Raw genomic sequence first — 26,741 nt, 5'->3', positions numbered from 1 at the left:
TGGAGAAGAAAGGATCAAGAATATGACGGTCTCAAACATATGATAGGAAACTTATTGGACTCTGGCACTTGAATTCTTGCGTTGTAGGCAGAAGGGTGTGCATGATCTGAAGGTACGGTGAGACTTAGCCCAACAGCTAATGTGCATTACAGTGCAGAGACTTAGAACACTACAGCACAGAAAAAGGCCCTTTTTGGTCCATCTATTCCATGCTTAACTATTAATCTGCCTTGTTCCATCAACCAGAATTGCAGGTATTGAGCCCACTCTCTGAAGTCACACTGATGCATGGCAGAACAGAAACACAACTGCAAATGTTTTGCCTTGGAGATCTTTCCCTGCCCTGCCACTTCTAGCAAATGCAGACTCAGAAACTGCCAGATCATCATCAGAAGTCCAAATGCTGCCAACTCAGTTTAAGAAGCATGTAATGTTTGTTTAATCAAATTACAACCAAACTGTTTCCTAGAAAAAATACACAAAAACAGATTTTAATACTTGAGCTTTTGGACACACAAAATAGTTCAGCTTCTCTCTCAACTCAAGGATATTTGCCTTGAGTTTCATGTGCAGTTCATCTCATTGTGAGTATGTGTATGGTGTAAAGGAAGACCTTTCTTTTTTAAAGTCATATTTCAGGACCTGAGCATCATTGAAAAGCCACATCTATTGCCCATCCCTCTTTGTGTATGAGAAGATGGAGGTTAGAAGGCTTCTTGAAACACCATAGCCCTTAGATCATAAGACTATAACACATAGGAGCAGAATTAGGTCATTCAGCCCATCAAGTCTGCTGCACCATTCCATCATGGCTGATCCCAGATGTCACTCAACTCCATACACCACCTTCTCGCCATATCCTTTGATGCCCTGACCGATCAGGAAACAACCAACTTCTTAAATATACACATGGATTTGGCCTCCACCGCAGTCTGTGGCAGAGCTTTCCACAGATTTACTACTCTCTGGCTCAAAAAATTCCTCCTTACCTCTGTTCTAAGGGGTTGATCTTCAATTTTGAGGCTGTCCCCTCTAGTTCTGGACACACCCACCATAGGAAACATCCTCTCCACATCTACTCTATCGAGTCCTTTCAGCATTCGGTAGCTCCCAATGAGATCCTCCTGCATTCTTCTAAATTTCAGTGAGTACAGGTGAAAAGCTGCCAAACTCTCTCATATGTTAACCCCTTCATTCCTGGAATCATCCTCGTGAACCCCCTCTGGACTCTCTCCAATGAAAACACATTCTTCTGAGGTATGGGCCCAAAACCAGTACTCCAAGTGCAGCCTGACGAGCTCAGCATTATCTCCTTGCTTTTATATTCTATTCCCCTTAAAGTAAATGCTAACATTACATTTGCTTTCTTTAACAGAAACTTAACCTGTAAATTAACCTTCCAGGAGTCTTGCATGAGGACTCCTAAGTTTCTCTGCACCTCTGATATTTAAACCTTCTCTCCATTTAGATAATAGTCTGCATGATTGTTCCTTTTACCAAAATGCATTATTGTACATTTCCCAACACTGCCCCCTGCACCAATCTTGTGCTTAATTGGGGAAGAGATAGATAAGAGTTATCGGGAGGTAGTCACACAGAAAAGACAGGAGGTAGACAAATGGGTGACAGTCAAGACAGGCAGGGGGAGCAGACAGAGAGAGCAGAGCACCCCTGTGGCCGTTCCCATCAACAATAAGAATACCATTTTGGATACTGTTGGTGACCTACCAGGAACAAGTTGCAGTGGTCCTGTCTCTGGCACTGAGGTTGGACCCTCGACTAGGAAGGGAAGGAAGAGAAGAGAGCGGTAGTGATAGGGGATTCTATAGTCAGGGGGGCGGATAGGAGATTTTGTGGGGAAGATCGGGAGTCTGGGATGGTATGTTGCCTCCCTGGTGCCAGGGTCCGGGACGTCTCAGATCGGGTGCAGGTTATTCTCGAGAGGGAGGGCAAGAACCCAGATGTTGTGGTCCATGTAGGGACCAACGACGTGGGTAGGATGAGTGAGGGGGTCCTGCGAAGTGAGTTCAGGGAGTTAGGTGCAAAGCTGAAGGGCAGGACCTCCAGGGTAACAATCTCAGGATTGCTACCTGTGCCATGTGCGAGTGAGGCAAGGAACAGAAGGATTATAGATTAATACGTGGCTGAGAGGATGGTGCAGGAGGGAGGGCTTCAGGTTTTTAGATAATTGGGCTTTGTTCCAGGGAAGGTGGGATCTGTTCCGACAGGACGGTTTACACCTGAACTGGAGCCGTACTAACATTCTTGCAGGGAAGTTTGCTAGTGCTGCTCGGGGGGGTTTAAACTAAATTTGCAGGGGGCAGGGATCCAGAATGTGAGAGAGGATAGCGAGATGAAGAATAAAGGACAGGTGGGGACTACATGGTTCCGGAATATTAAGTGTGTAGTAGAGAAAGGTGAGGCGGAACAAGTGATAAGGAGGACACATGTACAGAGGGATGGTCTGACGGAACATGGAGTAGAATGTGCAGAAAGAATAAGTAAATTTAGGAAGGACAACAAAATTCAAGGGGCGTATAGCCCGATGGGAGTTCGGGGAGCTGGGTTAAGCACAATAGGCAGCGATTTAAACAGAGAGAGGAGAAATAGGCTAAAAATTCTTTATCTGAATGCACGAAGTGTCAGAAATAAGGCAGATGAGCTTGAAGCTCAGGTGCGAATGGGTAACTATGATGTTGTTGGGATAACGGAGACATGGCTGCAGGGAGATCAGACCTGGGAAATGAATGTACAAAGGTATATGTGCTATCGTAGGGACAGAAATGTGGGCAGAGGGGGTGGGGTGGCCCTGTTGGTGAGGAATGAGATTCAGTCCTTTGCAAAGAGGGACAGAGGATCAGGAGAAGTAGAGTCTGTGTGGATAGAACTGAGGAACAGTAAGGGCAAAAGGACCCTAATGGGTGTTGTCTACAGGCCCCCAAACAGTAGCATGGATATTGGGTGCAAGTTGAATAGGGAGTTAACATTGACATGTGGCAAAGGTAATGTCACAGTAGTTATGGGGGATTTCAACATGCAGGTGAACTGGGAGAATCAGGTTGGTGCTGGACCACAGGATAGGGAGTTTGTAGAGTGCCTACAGGATGCATTCTTGGAACAGCTTGTATGAGAGTCGACCAGGGACAAGGCTATTCTGGATTTAGTGTTGTGTAACGAACAGGATTTGATAAGCGATCTTGAAGTAAAGTAGCCATTAGGAGGTAGTGACCATAATATGATAAGTTTTTATCTGCAATTTGAGAAGGATAAGGGCAGCTCGGAGGTGTCAGTGTTGCAGTTGACCAGGGGAAACTATGGAGCCATGAGGGAGGAGCTGGCCAAAGTTGACTGGACGGATATTCTAGCAGAAAAGACAGTGGAACAGCAATGGCAGATATTCTTGGGAATAATGCACAAGGTGCAAAATCAGTTCATCCCCCGGAGAAGGAAGGATTCAAAGGGGGGAAAGGGGCCACAGTGGTTGACAAAGGAAGTCAGAGATTGCATAGCATTAAAAAAAAGGAAGTATGACAGAGCTAAGGTGAGTGGGAGGACAGATGATTGGGAAATTTTTAAGGAACAACAGAACTTAACTGAAAAGGCAATACGGGGAGAAAAAATGAGGTACAAACGCAAGCTAGCCAGGAAAATAAAGGAGGATAGCAAAAGCTTTTTTAGCTATGTAAAGAGAAAGAAGATAGTTAAGAACAATGTTGGGCCCTTGAAGAATGAATTGGGTGAAATTGTTATGGGAAACAGAGAAATAGCAGAAGAATTTAATAAGTACTTAAGATCTGTCTTCACTAGGGAAGACACAAGCGATCTCCCAGATGTATGGATGGGCCAAGGACATAGGGTAACAGAGGAAATGAAACTGATTGACATTAGGAAGGAAACGGTGATGAGTAGACTGATGGGACTGAAGACTGACAAATCCCCAGGTCCAGATGGTCTGCATCCGAGGGTACTAAAGGAGGTGGCTCTGGAAATTGCGGATGCATTGGTAATCATTTTCCAATGTTCCTTAGATTCAGGATCAGTTCCTGAGGATTAGAGAATGGCTAATGTTATCCCACTTTTTAAGAAAGGAGGGAGGGAGAAAACAGAGAACTATCGTCCTGTCAGCCTAACATCAGTAGTGGGGATGATGCTAGACTCCATTATTGAAGATGAAATAGTGGCATATCTAGATAGCAGTGATAGGATTGGGCTGAGCCAGCATGGATTTACCAAGGGCAAATCATGTTTGACTAATCTATTGGAGCTTTTCAAGGATGTAACCAGGAAGTTAGACAAGGGAGATCCAGTGGATGTAGTGTACCTCGATTTTCAGAAGGCATTTGATAAGGTCCCACATAGGAGATTGGTGGGTAAAATCAGAGCTCATGGCATTAGGGGGAAGATATTGACATGGATAGAAAACTGGTTGACAGATAGAAAGCAAAGGGTAGCAGTGAATGGGTGTTTCTCGGACTGGCTGGAGGTGACTAGTGGGGTGCCACAGGGCTCAGTATTAGGACCACAGCTGTTTACGATTTACATCAACGATTTAGATGAAGGCATTGAGAATAACATCAGCAAGTTTGCTGATGATACTAAGCTGGGTGGCAGTGGATGTTAGGAGAATTCAGGGTGACTTGGATAGGCTGAGTGAGTGGGCAGATACTTGGCAGATGACATTTAATGTGAATATGTGTGAGGTTATCCACTTTGGGAGTAAGAACAGGAAGGTAGATTATTATCTGAATGGTGTAGAGTTAGGTAAGGGAGAAATACAAAGAGATCTAGGAGTCCTTGTTCATCAGTCACTGAAGGTGAATGAGCAAGTGCAGCAGGCAGTGAAGAAGGCTAATGGAATGTTGACCTTTATTACAAAGGGAATTGAGTACAAGAGCAAGGAAATCCTTTTGCATTTGTACAGGGCCCTGGTGAGACCACACCTGGAGTATTGTGTACAGTTTTGGTCTCCAGGGTTAAGGAAGGACATCCTGGCTGTAGAGGAAGTGCAGCATAGATTCACAAGGTTAATTCCTGGGATGTCTGGACTGTCTTACGCAGAAAGGTTAGAGAGACTGGGCTTGTACACGCTGGAATTAAGGAGATTGAGAGGGGATCTGATTGCAACATATAAGATTATTAAGGGATTGGACAAGATAGAGGCAGGAAATATGTTCCAGATGCTGGGAGAGTCCAGTACCAGAGGGCATGGATTGAGAATAAGAGGTCAGTTATTTAAAACAGAGTTGAGGAAGAGCTTCTTCTCCCAGAGAGTTGTGGAGGTGTGGAATGCACTGCCTCGGAAGGCAGTGGAGGCCAATTCTCTGGATGCTTTCAAGAAGGAGCTAGATAGGTATCTTATGGATAGGGGAATCAAGGCATATGGGGACAAGGCAGGAACCAGGTATTGATAGTAGATGATCAGCCATGATCTCAGAATGGCAGTGCAGGCTTGAGGGGCCGAATGGTCTACTTCTGCACCTATTGTCTATGAAGAGCTAACTTTGAAGGGATAAGGCAGGAACTAACGAGAGTAAATTGGAAACAGATGTTCAAAGGGGAAAGCACAGAAGTAATGTGGGAGACGTTTAGGGACCACTTGAGCTAGGTTCAGGATAGGTTTGTCCCACTGAAGCAAGGAAAAAATGGTAGGAAAAGGGAACTGTGGCTGACGAAACACGTGAGGCAACTCGTCAAGAGGAAAAAGGAAGCATATGTTAGATATAAGAAGCAGGAAGTAGGAGGGGCTTATGAGAAATATAGGGTAGCCAGGAAGGAGCTAAAGAAAGGACTTAGGAGAGCTCGAAGGGGGTATGAGAAGGCTTTGGCATGTAGAATTAAGGAGAACCCCAAGACGTTCTATGCGTATGTGAAGAATAGGAGGATGACGAGAACGAAGGTGGGACCGCTAAAGGATAAAGAGGGCACCATGTGCCTGGAGGTGGAGGAGGTTGTGGAGGTCCTAAACGGATACTTTGCTTCAGTATTCACAAGTGAAAAAGATCTTGATCAGGATAAGGTCGAAGTAGAACGGACTGTGTACTGGACAGTTTGGAGATTAAGGAAGAAGTAGTGCAGGATCTTCTTAAAAACATTAAGATCGATAAATCTACAGGGCCGGATATGATACACCCCAGGTTGTTGTGGGAATTGAGAGAAGAGATCGCAGGAGCATTAGCTATGATCTTTGAATCCTCTTTGGCTGCAGGGGAAGTGCCGGAAGACTGGAGAATAGCAAATGTAGTTCCCTTGTTTAAAAAAGGTAATAGGGAGACACCTGGGAACTATAGACCAGTGAGTGTTACGTCAGTGGTCTGCAAACTACTGTAAAGGATTCTTAAGGATAGGATCTATGAGCATTTGGAAAAGTACAGTCTACTCATGGATAGTCAATATGGCTTTCTGAAGGGAAGATCATGTCTCATGAGCCTGACTGAGCTTTTTGAAGAGGTAACAAAAGAAATTGATGAGGGTAGGGCAGTGGATGTGCTCTACATGGACTTTAGCAAAGCATTTGACAAGGTCCCTCATGATAGACTCATCCAGAAAGTCATGAGGCATGAGATAAGTGGAACCTTGGCTGTTTGAATAAAAAATTGGCTTAAAGGAAGAAAGCAGAGGGTTGTTGTGGAAGTTCTGCCTGGAGGTCGGTGACTAGTGGAGTGCCGCAGGGATCTGTCCTGGGGCTCCTGCTATTTGTGATTTTTATAAATGACCTGGATGTAGAGGTGGAAGGATGGGTGAGTAAGTTTACAGATGACTCGAAGAATGGAGGAGCTGTGGATGGGAGCTGTAGGTGGTCGAAGGTTACAAGAGGATATAGACAGGCTGCAGAGTTGGGCAGAAAAATGGCAGATGGAGTTCAATCCGGACAAGTGTGAGGTGATGCATTTTGGAAGGACAAACCAGAAGACTGAGTACAGGATTAATGGTCAGTTACTTAAGAGTGTGGATGAACAAAGGGACCTTGGGGTTCAAATCCATACATCCCTCAAGGTCGCTGCACAGGTTGATAGGGTAGTTAAGAAGGCCTATGGGTTGCTAGGCTTCATTAACAGGGGGATTGAGTTCAAGAGTAGAGAGGTCATGTTGCAACTTTACAAATCTCTGGTGAGACCGCACTTAAGAGTATTGTGTTCAGTTCTGATCACCTCATTATAGGAAGGATGTGGAAGCTATGGAGAGGGTGCAGAGGAGATTTACCAGGATGTTGCCTGGATTGGAGAACAATTCATATGAAGCAAGGTTAGCAGAGCTGGGACTTTTCTCTTTGGAGAGTAGAAGAATGAGAGGGGACTTGATAGAGATCTACAAGATTATGAGAGGCATAGATAGGGTGGATAGTCAGTACCTGTTTCCCAGGGCACCAAGAGCAAACACCAAAGGGCATATGTACAAAATTAAGGGAGGAAAGTTTAGGGGAAACACCGGGGTAAGTTTTTTACACAGAGGGTTGTGAATGCCTGGAATGACTTGCCAGGCATGGTGGTGGAGGCTAAAACATTAGGGGTATTTAAGAGCCTCTTGGACAGGCACATGGATGAAAGAAAAATGGAGGGTTATGGGGTAGTGTGGGTTTAGTACTTTTTTTTTAAGGATTATATGGGTCAGCACAACCTGGAGGGCTGAAGGGCCTGTACTGTGCCGTAGTGTTCTATGGTTCACTGTATTCCATTTGCCACTTTTTTGCCCATTCTTCCAATTTGTCTAAGTCCTGCTGCAATCACATTGCTTCCTCAGCACTATCTACCTCTCCACCTATCTTTGTATCATTCGCAAACTTTGCCAGCAAGCCATCAGTTCCATTATCTAAATCATTGACAAACAAAGTGAAAAATAGTGATCCCAATACTGACCCCCGAGGAACATCACTAATCACCGGAAGCCAACCAGAAAAGCCCCCTTTTATTCCCACTCACTGCCTCCTGCCTGTCAACCATTCCACAATCCATGCCAGTAACTTTCCTGTGATGCCCTAGGACTTTATGTTGTTAAGCAGCCCTTCTGCTGAAGATATCCCTACTGTCTTGAGTAGGGAGTATGTCCCCTTCGGGAATAAAAGGGGAAATGTACTTGTGGGGCCAGAAGATATGAACATGATCTTCTCATTGTCATTCAACAGGATGTGGAGAGCTAGGGGGAATGGTACACTGATATTCTGCAGCATGCCTGTTGGATGGATAGATCCCTAGGTGGGAAGCAAGCGAAGAGGTTGCTGAGGCTGTAATGGAGATTCCTGTATCTTAGTTAGCCATCGGTGAGGTATTGGAACACATGAGGTTACCAAATGTTCCCTTTTCCAAACAGGGCAGCAGGGATAAGCTGGGAAACTATTGACTGGCATGCCTTATAGACAATAGGTGCAGAAGTAGACCATTCGGCCCCTCGAGTCTGCACCGCCATTCTGAGATCATGGCTGATCATTCACTATCAATACCCAGTCCCTGCCTTGTCCCCATATCCCTTGATTCCCCTATCCATCAGATATCTATCTAGCTCCTTCTTGAAAGCATCCAGAGAATTGGCCTCCACCGTCTTCCGAGGCAGTGCATTCCACACCTCCACAACTCTCTGGGAGAAGAAGCTCTTCCTCAACTCTGTTTTAAATAACTGACCTCTTATTCTCAATCCATGCCCTCTGGTACTGGACTCTCCCAACATCTGGAACATATTTCCTGCCTCAATCCTATCAAATCCTTTAATTATCTTAAACGTTTCAATCAGATCCCCTCTCAATCTCCTCAATTCCAGCGTGTACAAGCCCAATCTCTCCAATCTCTCTGTGTAAGACAGCCCTGCCATCCCAGGAATCAACCTAGTGAATCTACACTGCACTTCCTCAATTGCCAGAATGTCCTTCCTTAAACCTGGAGACCAAAACTGTACACAATATTCCAGGTGTGGTCTCACCAGGGCCCTGTACAAATGCAAAAGGACATCCTTGCTCTTGTACTCAATTCCCCTTGTAATAAAGGCCAACATTCCATTTGCCCTCTTCACTGCCTGTTGCACTTGCTCATTCACCTTCATTGACTGATGAACTAGGACTCCTAGGTCTCTTTGCATTTCTCCCTTACCTAAATCTACACCATTCAGACAATACTCTGCTCTCTTGTTCCTGCTTCCAAAGTGGATAACTTCACATTTATTCACATTGAATGACATCTGCCAAGTATCTGCCCACTCACCCAGCCTATCCAAGTCTCCCTGTATTCTCCTAACGTCCTCTTAGCATGTCACACTGCCACCCAGTTTAGTATCGTCAGCAAACTTGCTGATATAGCTTTCAATGCCCTCATCTAAATCATTGACATAAATCGTAAAGAGCTGTGGTCCCAATACAGAGCCCTGTGGTACCCCACTAGTCACCTCCAGCCAGTCCGAGAAACACCCATTCACAGCTACCCTTTACTTTCTATCTGCCAACCAGTTTTCTATCCATGTTGAAACCCTGCCCCCAATGCCATGAGCTCTGATTTTACTCACCAATCTCCTATGTGGCACCTTATCGATTGCCTTCTGAAAATCTAGGTACGCAACATCCACTGGCTTACCCTCGTCTAACATCCTTGTTACACCCTCAAAAAACTCCAACAGATTAGTCAATTATATTGATAATTGACTTATATTGATAATGGGGTGATTGGTGGAAAAGATTCTGAGGAACAGGATTAATGTTCACCTGAAAAGGCAGGGACTGATTAATGAAGTCAAAGTTATTTTCTCCAGGGGAACTCTTTCCTCATAAACCTGATTGATTTCATTGAGGAGGTAATTTTAAAATGGAGTGGTATACATTGTTAAAGTCTTGTTAAAGTCTACTTAAACCAAGTCCTGTATGATAGGCTAGTTCAGAAGGTTAAAGCACAAAGGATCCAAAATTGTCTTGGTGACTGGAGGAGAAAATTAGTGGTGGATGGGTGCTTTTTTGACCACAATTCTGTAACCAGTAGCTTACTCCATGGACTGGTGCTGGAACCTTTGATGTCTGTATAGTTATATGATTTGGATGTGACTGAACGCTAAGTTTGTTGATGATACACAATTTGGAGGAGTAGTCTATAGTGAAGAAGGTTTTGAAAGAATGTGAAGAGACTTACTGTAACTCGTCTGGAATATTGGAGCAAGCAGTGGCAGATGGAATTTAATCCAGACACGTGTAAGTTAATGCTGGCCATCGAACAGACAGACAGACAAACAGACAGACAGACATACTTTATTGATTCTGAGGGAAATTGGGTTTCATTACAGCCGCACCAACCAAGAATAGTGTAGAAATATAGCAATATAAAACCATAAATAATTAAATAATAATAAGTTAATCATGCCAAGTGGAAATAAGTCAAGGACCAGCCTTTTGGCTCAGGGTGTCTGACACTCCGAGGGAGGAGTTGTAAAGTTTGATGGCCACAGACAGGAATGACTTCCTATGATGCTCAGTGTTACATCTCGGTGGAATGAGTCTCTGGCTGAATGTACTCCTGTGCCTAACCAGTACATTATGGAGTGGATGGGAGTCATTATCCAAGATGGCATGCAACTTGGATGGCATCCTCTTTTCAGACACCACCGTCAGAGAGTCCTGTTCCACCCCCACAACATCACTGGCCTTACAAATGAGTTTGTTGATTCTGTTGGTGTCTGCTACCCTCAGCCTGCTGCCTCAGCACACAACAGCAAACATGATAGCACTGGCCACCACAGCCTCGTTGAACATCCAGAACATCATCTGGCAGATGTTAAAGGACCTCAGTCTCCTCAGGAAATAGAGACGGCTCTGCCCCTTCTTGTAGACAGCCTCAGTGTTCTTTGACCAGTCCAGTTTATTGTTCATTTGTATCCCCAGGTATTTGTAATCCTCCACCATGTCCACACTGACCCCTTGGATGGAAACAGGGGTCACCGATGCCTTAGCCCTCCTCAGATCCACCACCAGCTCCTTAGTCTTTTTCACATTAAGCTGCAGATGATTCTGCTCACACCATGTGACAAAGTTTCCCACCGCAGCCCTGTACTCAGCCGCATCTCCCCTGCTGATGCATCCAACTATTGCAGAGTCATCAGAAAACTTCTGAAGATGGCAAGACTCTGTGTTGTAGTTGAAGTCCGAGGTGTAGATGGTGAAGAGAAAGGGAGACAGGACAGTCCCCTGTGGAGCCCCAGTGCTGCTGACCACTCTGTCTGACACACAGTGTTGCAAGCGCACATACTGTGGTCTGCCAGTCAGGTAATCAATAATCCATGACACCAGGGAAGCATCCACCTGCATCACTGTCAGCTTCTCACCCAGCAGAGCAGGGTGGATGGTGTTGAACGCACTGGAGAAGTCAAAAAACATGACCCTCACAGTGCTCGCCGGCTTGTCCAGGTGGGCGTAGACACGGTTCAGCAGGTAGACAATGGCATCCTCAACTCCTAGTCGGGGCTGATAGGCGAACTGGAGGGGATCTAAGTGTGGCCTAACCATAGGCCAGAGCTGCTCTAGAACAAGTCTCTCCAGGGTCTTCATGATGTGGGAGGTCAATGCCACCGATCTGTAGTCAGTGGAGCCACTGGGGCGCGGCGTCTTCGGTACAGGGACGAGGCAGGACGTCTTCCACAGCACAGGAACCCTCTGGAGACTCAGGCTCAGGTTGAAGACATGGTGAAGTACTCCACATAGCTGGTGGGCACAGGCTTTGAGCACCCTGGGGCTGACACCATCCAGGCCTGCAGCCTTGCTTGGATGGAGACGTTTCAGCTGTCTTCTCATCTGTTCAGCTGTGAAGCCCACTGTGGTGGTTCCAGGTGTGGGAGGGGTGTAGTCACGAGAGCAGGGTGGGGGGCTGTGAGGAGGGGTAGGAGGGAAGAGTGGAGGGGACATACAACTTCTTACAGACAGTGGCAAGACACTGTGACACAGGTATATACAGTGGTGAAGAGGGCACTTAATAAGTGTAGGGTTGGATATCAGGTACAGGTTTTATTCACAGAGAGTGGTGAGTGCAGGGAACACATTGCTGCTGGTGGTAGTAGAGGCTACATTGGGGACATTAAGAAAATATTAGACATGCACATGGGTGATAGAAAAGTGGAGTGGTATGTAGGAGAGAAGGGCAAGATTGAATTTGCTGTAGGTTAAAATGTCAGCACAACATTGTGGATCCTGATAAAAGGCTTTGGTCTAAAATATCAACTCCATATCTCTATAGATGCTGCCTGACCTGCTGAGTTCCTCCACAATTTTGTGTGCTGTTCTGGACCTGTACTGTTTTGTACTGTTCTATGTTCTACGCTCAATATTCTGTGCTCGGACATTCTGGAGGCCTCGTCAGCATTGGGAGCAGAGCACTTCGACAATGTTACTAGCAGGTCGGTGAAGTTTGTATGAAAGGAGAACTTTGTGGGTATTCGAACATTCCGGAGGCCCAATCAGCACTGGGAGCAGAGCATTGCAAAATAAACAAAAGTAAAGAAGGGGTAAGCGGGGCAGCCATTATCAGGTCATGGTTGCCCATTGTACAGTGCAGGCAGGATGGCAGATATGGTAATGGAATGCTCCTCCTGCAGGATGTGGAATTCATGGAACCTGCTAGTCTCCATAATGACTACATCTGCAGGAAGTGCAGCCAACTCCAGCTCATGAAAGACCGCATTAAGGAGGTGAAGCTGGAGTTGGATGAACTAAGGATCATCTGGGAAGCACAGCAATTGATAGACAAGACTTTTGAGCAGGTGGTTACACCCAAAGTGCAGAATTCAGAGAGTAGATGGGTGAACACCATAAGAGTTAAAGGGAGAAGAAAGTCGGTGCAGGGACCCCTGTGGCCATTCCCTCAGCAAAAGGTAAGCCCCTTTGGATACTGCTGAGGGGGATGACCTGTCTGGGCAAAGCAGCAGCAGCCGGCCAATAGAACTGTGGTTGGCTCTGAGCCTCAGAAGGGTAGGGTGAGGTCAAGTGGAGCAATAGTCATAAGGGACTCAATAGCTAGGAGGACAGACAGGAGATTCTGCAGCAGCAAAAGAGACGCCAGGATAGTGCATTGCCTCCTGGGTGCTAGGGTCTAAGATGTCTCTGAGCAGTAAGTTTAGAGAGTTAGAAGAGGGCTGAAAAGCAGGACCTCCAAGGTGGTGATCTCTGGATTACTCCCGGTGCCACGAGCTAGTGAAGGTCAGAATAGAAAGATAGTGCAGATGAATGAGTGGCTGAGGAGATGGTGCTGGGGGCAGGGTTTCAAGTTTTTGGATCATTGGAACCTTTTCTGGAGAGGTGGTGACCTGTACAAGTGGGATGGGTTGCACCTGAACTGGAGGGGAACCAATATCCTGGGAGGGAGGTTTGTAGGGAGGTGGGAACCAAAGTGAAGAGGCAGAGGATGGGGCAGTCGCACTAGTAGTGAAAGATTGCAGGACGTTTATGAGGAAGGATAGGCAGATAATAGACCAAAGAAGCACTCAAGCAGATGGTTTGAAATGTGTCTATTTTAATGCAAGGAGTATCATAAACAAGGCAAATGAACTTAGAGCGTAAATCAATACGTGGAACTATGATATTGTGGCTATTACAGAGACTTGGATGTCTCAGAAACAAGAATGGCTGCAGAGTGTGCTGGACTTAGATATTTCAAAAAGGACAGGGAGGAAGCCAAAAGAAGTGGGGGAGTGGCATTGTGATCAGGGATAGTATTACAGCTTTAGAAAAGGAGAAAATCTTGGAGGGATTGTCTTCTGAGTCATTGTGGATGGAAGTCAGAAATAGGAAAGGGGCAATGACTTTACTGGGTGTTTTTTATAGACCTCCCAATAGTAGCAGAGACATCAAAGATCAGATAGGGAGGCAGATTCTGGAACAGTGCAATAATAATAGGATTGTTGTGATGGGTGATTTTAACTTTCCTGATATTGACTGGCATCTCCTTAGAGCAAGGAGTTTAGAAGGGGTGGAGTTTGTTAGCTGTGTTTAGAAAGGTTTTCCAATGCAATATGTAGATACGCCAACTAGAGGAGAGACTATACTTGATCTGATATTGGGAAATGAACTTGGTCAGGTGTCAGATAGAAACATAGAAAATAGGTGCAGGAGTAGGCCATTCGGTCCTTTGAGCCTGCACCGCCATTCAGTATGATCATGGCTGATCATCCAACTCAGAACCCTGTACCTGCTTTCCCTCCATACCCCCAATCCCTTTAGCCACAAGGGCCATATCTAACTTCCTCTTAAATTTAGCCAATGATCCGGCCTCAACTGTTTCCTGTGGCAGAGAATTCCACAGATTCACCACTCTCTGTGTGAAGAAGTTTTTCTTCATCTTGGTCCTAAAAGGCTTCCCCTTTATCCTTGAACTGTGACCCCTTATTCTGGACACCCCCAATGTCGGAAACAATCTTCCTGCATCTAGCCTGTCCAATCCATTTAGAATTTTATACGTTTCAATAAGATCCCCCCTCAATCTTCTAAATTCTAGTGAGTATAAGCCTAGTCGATCCAGTCTTTCTTCATATGAAAGTCCTGCCATCCCAGGAATCAATCTGGTGAACCTTCTTTGTACTCCCTCTATGGCAAGAATGTCTTTCCTCAGATTAGTGGACCAAAACTGCACACAATACTCTAAGTGTGGTCTCACCAAGGCCTTGTACAACTGCAGTAGAACCTCTCTGCTCCTGTACTCAAATCCTCTTGATATGAATGCCAACATACCATTTGCCTTTTTCACCGCCTGCTGTACCTGCATGCCCACCTTCAATGACTGGTGTACAATGACACCCAGGTCTCGTTGCACCTCCCCTTTTCCTAATCGGCCACCATTCAGATAATAATCTGTTTTCCTGTTCTTGCAACCAGTGGATAACCTCACATTTATCCACATTAAATTGCATCTCTCAGTGGGAGAGCATTTTGGAGGTATTTTATTTGGGGCAGGGCGAAATATGATGCTTCCAGGCAGGAACTTGGGAACATAAATTGGGAACAGGTGTTCTCAGGGAAATGCACGGCAGAAATGTGGCAAATGTTCATGATGTTCTGCACTGGCATGTTCCACTGGGGCAGGGAATGGAAGATAGGGTAAAAGAACCATGGTGTACAAGGTATGTAGAAAATCTAGTTAAGAAGAAAAGAAAAGCTTACAAAAGGTTCAAGAAACAAGGTATTGTCAGAGCTCTAGAAAAATACAAGAGTGCCAGGAAAGAGCTCAAGAATGAAATCAGCCTTCGTCAACTGTGGGATTGCGTTCAAGAGTTGTGAGGTAATGTTACAGCTATACAAGACCTTGGAGAGACCCACTTGGAGTACTGTGTTCAGATCTGGTCACTTCACTACAAGAAGGATGTGGATACTGTAGAAAGAATGCAGAGGAGATTTACAAAGATGTTGCCTGGATTGGGGAGCATGCCTTATGAGATTATGTTGAGTGAACAATGGAAGGAATGGAGGGTTATGGGCTGAGTGCGGGTCAGTGGGACCAGGTGAGAGTAAGCGTTCGGCACAGACTAGAAGGGCCGAGATGGCCTGTTTCCGTGCTGTAATTGTTATATGGTTATATGGCCTTTTCTTCTTGGAGTGACGGAGAATGAGAGGTGGCCTGAAAGAGATGTATAAGATGATGAGCGGCATTAATCATGTGGATAGCCAGAAGCTTTTTCCCAGGGTTGAAATGGCGAACATGAGGGGGTATACTTTTAAGGTGCTTGGAAGTAAGTGCAAGGGGGATGTCAGAGGGGAAATTTTTCATACAGAGTGGTGGGTGTATGGAATACCCTGCCAGCAATGGTGGAAGAGGCAGATCCAATAGGGTATTTTAAGAGACTCTTATAATAGGTACATGGAGTTTAGAAATGTCAAGGGGTATGTTATAGGGAAATTCTAGGCAGTTTCTAGAGTAGGTTACATGGTTGGCACAAAATTGTGGGGCGAAGGGCCTCTAAAGTGCTGCAGATTTCTATGTTTGTGGAGTTTGTGAAGACATTGGTAATGATATTTTAATAATTACTAGATTCTAGAATGGATCTGGAAGCTTGGAAAATTGCAAATGTCACTCCACTTTAAGAAGGAAGAGAGGCAGTTAATCTGACCTCAGTGGTTGAAAAGATCTTGTTGATATTAAGGACGAGGTCCCTGGGTACTTAGAGGCACATGATAAAATAGGCAGTAGTCAGCATGGCTTCCTCCAGGAGAAATCTTCCCTGGCAAATCTGTTGGAATTCTTTGAAGAACGGACAAGCAGGGTAGCCAAAGGAGTATCAGTTGATGATGTGTATTTGGATTTTCAGAAGGCCTTTAACAAGGTGCCACACATGAGGCTGCTTAACAAGGCACAAGTCCATGTAATTACAGGAAAAATTCCAGCATAGATAAAGTAGTGGCTGACTGGCAGGTGTCAAAAAGTGGGAATAAAGGGAGCCTTTTCCAATTGGCTGCCGGTGACTAGTGGTGTTCCATGGGGGACTGTGTTGTGACATAGAAACATAAAAAAAAGGAGCAGGAGTAGGCCATTCGGCCCTTCAAGCCTGCACCGCCATTCAGTATGATCATGGCTGATCATCCAACTCAAAACCCTGTACCTGCTTTCTCTCCATACCCCCTGATCCCTTTAGCCATAAGGGCCATATCTAACTCCCTCTTAAATATAGCCAATGAACCAGCCTCAACTGTTTCCTGTGGCAGAGAATTCCACAGATTCACCACTCTCTGTGTGAAGAAGCTTTTCCTCATCTTGGTCCTAAAAGGCTTCCCCTTTATCCTTAAACTGTGACCCCTCGTTCTGGACTTCCCAACATCGGAAACAATCTTCCTGCATCTAGCTTGTCCAATCCCTTTAGAATTTTTACATTTCAATAAGATCCCCCCTAAATTCCAGTGAGTATAAGCCTAGTCGATCCAGTCTTTCTTCATATGAAAGTCCTGCCATCCCAGGAATCAATCTGGTGAACCTTCTCTGTACTCCCTCTATGGCAAGAATGTCTTTCCTCAGATTAGGGGACCAAAACTGCACACAATACTCTAAGTGTGGTCTCACCAAGGCCTTGTACAACTGCAGTAGAACCTCCCTGCTCCTGTACTCAAATCCTCTTGATATGAATGCCAACATACCATTTGCCTTTTTCACCGCCTGCTGTACCTGCATGCCCACCTTCAATGACTGGTGTACAATGACACCCAGGTCTCGTTGCATCTCCCCTTTTCCTAATAGGCCACCATTCAGATAATAATCTGTTTTCCTGTTCTTGCAACCAAAGTGGATAACCTCACATTTATCCACATTAAGTTGCATCTGCCATGAATTTGCCCACTCACCTAACCTATTCAAGTCACCCTGCATCCTCTTAGCATCTTCCTCACAGCTAACACCGCCACCCAGCTTCGTGTTATCCGCAAACTTGGAGATGCTGCATTTAATTCCCTCGTCTAAATCATTAATATACATTGTAAACAACTGGGGTCCCAGCACTGAGCCTTGCGGTACCCCACTAGTCACTGCCTGCCATTCTGAAAAGGTCCCGTTTACTCCCACTCTTTGCTTCCTGTCTGCCAACCAATTCTCTATCCACATCAATACCATACCCCCAATACCGTGTGCTTTAAGTTTGCACACTAATCTCCTGTGTGGGACCTTGTCAAAAGCCTTTTGAAAATCCAAATATACCACATCCACTGGCTCTCCCCTATCCACTCTACTAGTTACATCTTCAAAAAATTCTATAAAATTCGTCAGACGTGATTTTCCTTTCACAAATCCATGCTGACTTTGTCTGATGATTTCACCTCTTTCCAAATGTGCTGTTATCACATCTTTGATAACCAACTCTAGCATTTTCCCCACCACCGATGTCAGACTAACCGGTCGGTCTATAATTCCCCAGTTTCTCTCTCCCTCCTTTTTTAAAAAGTGGGGTTACATTAGCCACCCTCCAATCCTCAGGAACTAATCCAGAATCTAAGGAGTTTTGAAAAATTATCACTAATGCATCCACTTGGGCTACTCACTCTGGGATGCAGACCATCTGGCCCTGGGGATTTATCTGCCTTTAATCCCTTCAATTTACCTAACACCACTTCCCTACTAACATGTATTTCCCTCAATTCCTCCATCTCACTAGACCCTCGGTCCCTTACTATTTCCAGAAGATTATTTATGTCCTCCTTAGTGAAGACAGAACCAAAGTAGTTATTCAATTGGTCTGCCATGTCCTTGTTCCCTATGATCAATTCACCTGTTTCTGACTATAAGGGACTTACATTCGTCTTGACCAATCTTTTTCTTTTCACATATCTATAAAAGCTTTTACAGTCAGTTTTTATGTTCCCTGCCAGCTTTCTCTCATAATCTTTTCTCCCTTTCCTAATTAAGCCCTTTGTCCTCCTCTGCTGGTCTCTGAATTTCTTCCCAGTCCTCAGGTGTGCCGCTTTTTTTTGCTAATTTATGTTTCTTCTTTGGACTTGATACTGTCCCTAATTTCCCTTGTCAGCCACGGGTGCACTACTTTCCCTGGTTTATTCTTTTGCCAAACTGGGATGAACAATTGTTGTAGTTCATCCATGCGATCTTTAAATGCTTGCCATTGCATATCCACCGTCAACCCTTTAAGTATCATTTGCCAGTCTATCTTAGCTAATTCACGTCTCATACCTTCAAAGTTACCCTTCTTTAAGTTCAGAACCTTTGTTTCTGAATTAACTATGTCACTCTCCATCTTAATGAAGAATTCCACCATATTATGGTCACCCAAGGGGCCTCGCACGACAAGATTGCTAACTAACCCTTCCTCATTGCTCAATACCCAATCTAGAATGGTCTGCTCTCTAGTTGGTTCCTCGACATGTTGGTTCAGACTGATGACTGATTCATTTTACATTATATATCAATGATTTGGATGATAGAATTGATAGATTTGTTGCAAAGTTTGCAGATGATATGATGATAGCTGGATGGTAGTTTTGAGGAAGTAGAGAGGCTACAGAAGGAATTAGAGAGATTAGGACAATGAGCAAAGAAATGGCAGATGGAATACTGTGTAAGCAAGTATATGGTCAGGCACTTTCATGGAAGAAATGAAAGGGTTGTCAATTTTCTAAATGGAGAGAAAACATAAAAAAAACTGAGATGCAAAGGCACTTGAGAATCCTTGTGCGGAATTCCCTAAAGGTTAATTTGCAGGTTGAGTCAGTGGTGAGGAAGGCAAATGCAATGTTAGCATCCATTTCAAGGGGACTAGAATATAAAAACAAGTATGTAATGTTGAAACTTTATAAAGGCCTCACTTGGAGTATTGAGCCCCTTACCTTAGAAAAGATGTGCTAAAACTGGGGAGGGCTCAAAAGAGAGTCACAACAATTATTCAAGGATTAAATGGTTTGTCATATGAAGAGTGTTTGATGGTCTGGGCCTGTATTCACTAAAATTCTGAAGGGTGAGGGGTGACCTTGTTGAAACATTGAATGTTCAAAGGCCTTGACAGAGTGGTTGAGGAGAAGATGTTTCCTATGGTGGGAGACCAGAGTTCACAGCCTCAGAATAGATGGACATCCTTTCAGAATGGCGATGAGGAGGAATTTGTTTAATCAAAGAGTGGTGAATCTGTGAAATTCTTTGCCACAGAGAACTCTGGAGGCCAAGTCTTCATGTATATTTAAGGCAGAAGTTGATAGCTTCTTCATTGGTTATTATATTCTTATAGTTACGGTCTTAAACACCTGATCAACTTGTGCATCAACTTTGAGGGATCTATAGGCATGGACCCCACAATCCCTCTGTTCTTCCACAGTGCCAAGAATCCTGCCTGTATTTTGTCTTCATGTTCAGTCTTTCAAAGTGGATCACTTCACAGTCCATCATAAGCAAAGCCCTCCGCACCATTGAACACATCTACACGGAGCTGATGCAAGAAAGCAACATCCATCATTAAAGATCCATCATCATGCTGATGCCATAAGAAAGAGGTACAGGAGCCTCAGGTCTCTCACCACCAGGTCAGGAACAGTTATTACATCAACCATCAAGCTCTTGAACCAGTGGTGATAACTTCATTCACCCCAACACTGACCTGCTCCCACAATCCTTGGATTCACTTTCAAGGATTCTACCTTTCACGTTCTCGAAATTCATTGTTTATTTATTTATTTTTATAGCTGCATAATTTGTTTTCTTTAACATCTTGGTTGTTTGACATATTATAATGTGTGGTCTTTCATTGATTCGGTTGTTTCTTTGTATTTGCTGTGAATGCCTACAGGAAAATGAATCTCTTATATATACTTTGATAATAAATTAATTTGAATTTTGAACTTTTCTGGACTGAACTCCATCTGCCTTTTCTCAGCCCAGCTCTGCATCCTGTCAATGTCCTTTTGTAACCTACAACAACCTTCTACACTAGCCACAACATCACCAGTCTCCGTGTCATCCATAGAGTTACTAACCTATCTCACTACTTCATCATCTATGAAGAAGATACTTGATGCACTTGCCTGTATTGGCTGGAGTTTCTGGGAACAATTGAGAAAGTGAAGGAAAGACACATCCCAAAGATAAAGTATTCTTAAGGGAAGATGAGGCAACCATGGCTGACAAAGGAAGTCAAAGACAGCAGAAAAGCAAAAGGGAGGGCATATAATATAACAGCAACTAGTGAGAAGGTAGAGGAATGGGAAGCTTTTAAAAACCAACAGAAGGCAACTAAAAAGCCATAAAAAGAGAAAAGATTAAATATGAAGGTAAGCAAAACAATAATATGAAAATAGTTACCAAAAGTTTTTCCAGCTATATAAACAGTAAAAGAGAGGCAAGAAGGGATATTGGACTGCTAGAAAATGTCACTAGAGAGGTAGTAAAGAAATGGTGGAGAAACTTACTAAGTATTTTACACCAGTCTTCACTGTGGAAGACACTAGCAGAATGTCAGAAATGCAAGCATGACAGGGCACAAAAGTTGGTGTTACTAAGGAGAAGTTGCTTGAAAAGCTGAAAGATCTGAAAGTAGGTAGGTTACCTGCACCAGACGGAATACACCCCAGGTTTCTGAATGGCAGCTAAAGAGATTGTGGAGGCATTAGCAAAGATCTTTCAGGGATCACTAGATTCTGGAATGGTTCCAGAGGACTGGGAAATTGCAAATGTCACTCCATTCATTAAAAACAGAGGGAGACAGAAGAAAAGTTAGCCTGACTTCAGTGGCTGGAAAGATGTTGGAGTCTATTATTAAGGATACTCTTGTCCAACAAATTTGTTAGAATTCTTTGAGGAAATAACAGGCAGGTTAGCCAAAGGAGAGTCAGTGGACTCTGAGTACTTGGATTTTCAGAAGGTCTTTGACAAGGTGTTGCATATGAAACTGCTTAACAAGATAAGAGCCCATGGTTTTACAGGAAAGGTACTAGCATGAATAGTTTAGCTGATTGGCAGGAGGAAAACAGTGGGAATAAAGAGGCCTTTTCTAGTTGGCTGCCAGTGACTAGTGGAGTGCTGCAGAGGTCGGTGTTGGAACTGATTCCTTTCACATTATATGTGAATAATTTGAATGAAGGAATTGGTGGCTTTGTAGCCAAGTATGCAGATGATACCAAGACAGATGGAAGGGCAGTTAATGTTGAGGAAGCAGGGAAGCTTACGTAAATTGGGAGAAAGGGCAAAGTGATGCCAGAAGGAATATAGAGTTGGGAAGTGAATAGTCATGCACTTTGGTAGAAGCAATAAAGATGTAGACTATTTTCTAAATGGAGAAAATTCAAAAATCAAAGGTGTATAGGTACTTAGGAGTCCTCATGCAGGATTGCTAAAAATTAACTGGCAGGTTGAGTGGTTAGAAAGGAAGAAAAATGCAGTATTAGCATTCACTCTGAGAGGACTGGAATACAGAAGCAAAGATGTAAATCTGAGGCTTTATAAGGCCTTGGTTAGACCACACGTGGGAGTACTGAGAGTGGTTTTGGGCCCCCTTATCTACAAAAAGATGTACTGGCATTGGAAGTGGTCCAGATGAGGTTCACGCAAATGATCCTGGGAATGGAAGGGGAAACATAAGAGCATAAGACCATAAGACATAAGAGTAGAATTAGGCCATTCTGCCATTCCATCCCACTCAACTCCATACACCTGCATAGGAATAGAGTTAGGTCATTCACCCATCGAGTCTGCTCCGCCATTCCATCATGGCAGATCCTGGATCCCACTCAACCCCATACACCAACCTTCTTGCCATATCCTTTGATGCCCTAACTGATCAAGAAACTATCATCTTCCACAGACTTGGTTTCCATTGCAGTCTGTAGCAGAGCATTCCACAAATTCACTACTCTCTGGTTAAAAAAAGTTCCTCCTTACCTCTGTTCTCAAAGGTCGTCCTTCAAATTTTGAGGCTGTGCCCTCAAGTTCTGGATGCCCCCAACATAGAAACTACTTCTCCACATCTACCCTAACTAGTCCAACATCTGAAACATAGAAAACCTACAGCACAATACAGGCATTTCAGCCCACAAAGCTGTGCTGAACATGTCCTTACCTAAGGACTACTTAGGCCTTACCCATAGCCCTCCATTTTTCTAAGCTCCATGTATCCACTCAGGAGTCTCTTAAAAGACCCTATCGTTTCCGCCTCCACCACCATCGCCAGCATCCCATTCCACGCACTCACCACCTTCAGCATAAAAAATTTACCCCAGACATCTCCTCTAAATATGTACTTCCAAGCACCTTAAAACTATGCCCTCTCATGATAGCCATTTCAGCCCTGGGGAAAAGCCTCTGACTATCCACAGGATCAATGCCTCTCATTATCTTGTACACCTCTATCAGATCACCTCTCATCGTCCATCACTCCAAGGAGAAAAGGCCAAGTTCACGCAACCTATTCTTATAAGGCATGCTCCCCAATCCAGGCAACATCCTTGTAAATCTCCTCTGCACCCTTTCTATGGTTTCCACGTCCTTACTGTAGTGAGGCAACCAGAAATGAGTGCAGTATTCCAAGTGGAGTCTGACCAGGGTCCTATATAGCTGCAACTTTACCTCTTGGCTCTTAAACTCAATCCCACAATTGATGAAGGCCAATGCACTGTATGCCTTTTTGCCACAGAATAAACCTGCATAGCAGCTTTGAGAGTCCTATGAACTTGGACCCCAAGATCCCTCTAATCCTCCATACTGCCAAGAGTCTTACCATTAATACTTTATTCTGCCATCATATTTGACCTACCAAAATGAACCATCTCACACTTATCTGGGTTGAACTCCATCAACCTCTTCTCAGCCCAGTTTTGCATCCTATCAATGTAACCTCTGACAGCCCTCCAGAACTCCACACAAATATCCCCTGAACATTTGCCAGTTTTCTTCCGTATGTTTCCCTGAGAACATCTGTTTCCAATTTATGCTTCCAAGTTCCTGCCTGATAGCCTCATATTTCCCCTTACTCCAAATAAACATTTCCCAAACTTGTCTGTTCTTATCCCTCTTCAATGCTATGGTAAAGGAAATAGAACTCTGATCACTACCTCCAAAATACTCTCCCACTGAGAGACCTGACACCTGACCAGGTTCATTTCCCAATATCAGATCAAGTACAGATCAGTACTACATCCTCTTGTAGGCTTATCTACATATTGTGTCAAGAAACCTTCCTGAACACACCTAACAAACTCCACCCCATCTAACCCTCACTCGAGGGAGGTGCCAATCAATATGCGGGAAATTAAAATCTCCCACCAAAACAACCCTGTTATTATTACTCCTTTCCAGAATCTGACTCCCTATCTGCTCCTCGATGTCCCTGTTACTACTGGGTGGTCTATAAAAAACACCCAGTAGAGTTATTGACCCCTTCCTATTCCTAACTTCTACCCATAGAAACTCCGTAAACAACCCCTCCATGACTTCCTCCTTTTCTGCAGCCATGACACTTACTCTGATCAACAGTGCTATACCCTCACCTCTTTTCCCTCCCTCCATATCCCTTCTGAAACATCTAAAGCCTGGCACTTGAAGTAACCATTCCTGTCCCTGCACCATCCAAGTCTCTGTAATGGCCACAACATCATAGCTCCAAGTGCTGATCCACGCTCTGAGCTCATCCACTTTATTCATGATACTCCTTGCATTAAAATAGACACATCTCAAACCATCAGACTGAGCATATCGCTTTTCTATCACCTGCCTATCCTCCCTTTTGCACCGTCTACAAACTTCCTCTATTTGTGAGCCAAACTCCATTTCCTCCATCACTTCAGTTCAGTTCCCACCCCCCAGCAATTCTAGTTTAAACTCTCCCAAATAGCCTTAGCAAACCTTCCCGCCAGGATATTGGTCCCCCTCAGATTCAAGTGCAACCCGTCCTTTTTGTACAGGTCACACCTGCTCAAGACGAGGTCCCAATGATCCGGAAATCTGAATCCCTGCCCGCTGCTCCAATCCTTCAGCCACACGTTTATCCTCTACCTTACTCTATTCCTGTATTCACTGCCGTGAGGCAAAGGCAGCAATCCTGAGATTACTACCTTTGAGGTCCTGCTTCTCAGCTTCCTTCCTAACTCCCTGTAGTCTGCTTTCAGGACCTCCACCCTTTTTCTACTTAAGTCGTTGGTACCAGTATGTACCACGACCTCTGGCTGCTCGCCCTCCCATTTCAGGTTATTGTGGATGTGCTCAGAAAAATCATGAACCCTGGTACGTGGGAGGCAAACTACCATCCTTGTTTCTTTTTAGTGTCCACAGAATAGAACATAGAACATAGAATAGTACAGCACAGTACAGGCCCTTAGGCCCACAATGTTGTGCCAACCCTCAAACCCTGCCTCCCATATAACCCACCATCTTAAATTCCTCCATATACCTGTCTAGTAGGCTCTTAAATTTCACTAGTGTATCTGCCTCCATCACTGACTCAGGCAGTGCATTCCACGCACCAACCACTCTCTGAGTGAAAAACCTTCCTCTAATATCCCCCTTGAACTTCCCTCCCCTTACCTTAAAGCCATGTCCTCTTGTACTGAGCAGTGATGCCCTGGGGAAGAGGCGCTGGCTGTCCACTCTGTCTATTCCTCTTAATATCTTGTACACCTCTATCATGTCTCCTCTCATCCTCCTTCTCTCCAAAGAGTAAAGCCCTAGCTCTCTGGTTTAGAGAGTATGGATTATGATCAAAGATTAAGAGAGCTAGGGCTTTACTCTTTGGAGAGAGTGGTAAATCTCCTCTGTATCCTTTCCAATGCTTCCACATCCTTCCTGTAGTGAGGCGACCAGAACAGAATCCAAGTATAGAGTCCCCAATTACCGCTGCCTTCCCTGCTCTTCTGAGCCACAGGGCCAGACAGTGCCAGAGGCACAACCACTGTTGCTTCTCCCAGGTTGACTGACCCCCCCCCACCCCAACAGGACTCAAAATGGTGTACATATTGTTAAGAGAGACTACTCCCAGCACAGTGATTGATCCCGTCCTATTTCTGACTTCCACCCAGACCGACTCCTTTTCCTTTGCTTTTTACTCCTCTTCTTTTCTTCTTGACTAGATTTACAACAGCCTTTGTACACCGTGATTCCTGTACCCTATCATCCTTTCTCTCTCTCATTGGAACGTATCTACGCAGAACCCCACACAAATATCCCTTGAACGTTTGCCACATTTCTTTCATACGTTACTTTCATTGACTGATGTACAAGAACACTTAGATCTCATATTTCCCCTTTTCCTAACTTGACTCCATTTAGATAGTAATCTACCTTCCTGTTCTTGCCACCAAAGTGGATAACCTCACATTTATCCACATTAAACTGCATCTGCCATACATTTGCCCACTCACCCAACCTGTCCAAGTCACCCTGTATTCTCATAACATCCTCCTGACATTTCACACTGCCACCCAGCTTTGTGTCATCAGCAAATTTGCTAATGTTACTTTTAATCCCTTCCTCTAAATCATTAACGTATATTGTAAACAGCTGTGGTCCCAGCACTGAACCTTGCGGTACCCCACTGGTCACAGCCTGTCATTCCGAAAGGGACCTGTTAATCACTACTCTTTGTTTCCTGTCAGCCAGCCAATTTTCAATCCATGTCAGTACTCTGCCCCCAATACCATGTGCCCTAATTTTGCCCACTAATCTCCTATGTGGGACTTTATCAAAAGTTTTCTGGAAGTCCATGTACACTACATCCACTGGCTCTCCCTTGTCCATTTTCATAGTTACATCCTCAAAATACTCCAGAAGATTAATCAAGCATGATTTTCCCTTCATAAATCCATGCTGACTCGGACTGATCTTTCTACTGCTATCCAAATGTGTCGTAATTTCCTCTTTTATAATTGACTCCAGAATTTTTCCCACCACTGACGTCAGGCTAACCGGTCTATAATTCCTTGTTTTCTCTCTCCCTCCTTTCTTGAAAAGTGGGACAACATTAGCCACCCTCCAATCAGCAAGAACTGTTCCTGAATCTATAGAACATTGGAAAATGATTACCAATGCGTCCACGATTTCTAGAGCCACCTCTTTAAGTACCCTGGGATGCAGACCATCAGGTCCCGGGGACTTATCAGCCTTTAGACTCAACACCGTTTCTTGCCTAATATGAATTTCCTTCAGTTCATCCTTTACCCTAGTTCCTTTGGCCACTATTACATCTGGGAGATTGTTTGTGTCTTCCCGAGTGAAGACAGACCCAAACTCATCTGCCATTTCCTTGTTCCCCATAATAAATTCACCCATTTCTGTCTTGAATGGCCCAATTTTGGTCTTAACTATTTTTTTGCTATTCACATACCTAAAGAAGCTTTTACT

The 26,741-nt window shown here is 44.4% G+C and overlaps 1 protein-coding gene across 1 annotated transcript in view; it reads right to left on the bottom strand.

Moving 5' to 3' along the window:
* Positions 1-26,741, bottom strand: part of LOC132390964 (protocadherin-16-like) — a 491,141-nt gene that overhangs the window by 212,033 nt on the left and 252,367 nt on the right. The window lies entirely within an intron of this gene.

This window comes from Hypanus sabinus, chromosome 3 (assembly GCF_030144855.1).
Source record: "Hypanus sabinus isolate sHypSab1 chromosome 3, sHypSab1.hap1, whole genome shotgun sequence".
NCBI lineage: Eukaryota > Metazoa > Chordata > Chondrichthyes > Myliobatiformes > Dasyatidae > Hypanus > Hypanus sabinus.
The sequence above is the reverse complement of the archived record's forward strand: the minus strand, read 5'-3'. Positions and strand labels throughout refer to the sequence as shown.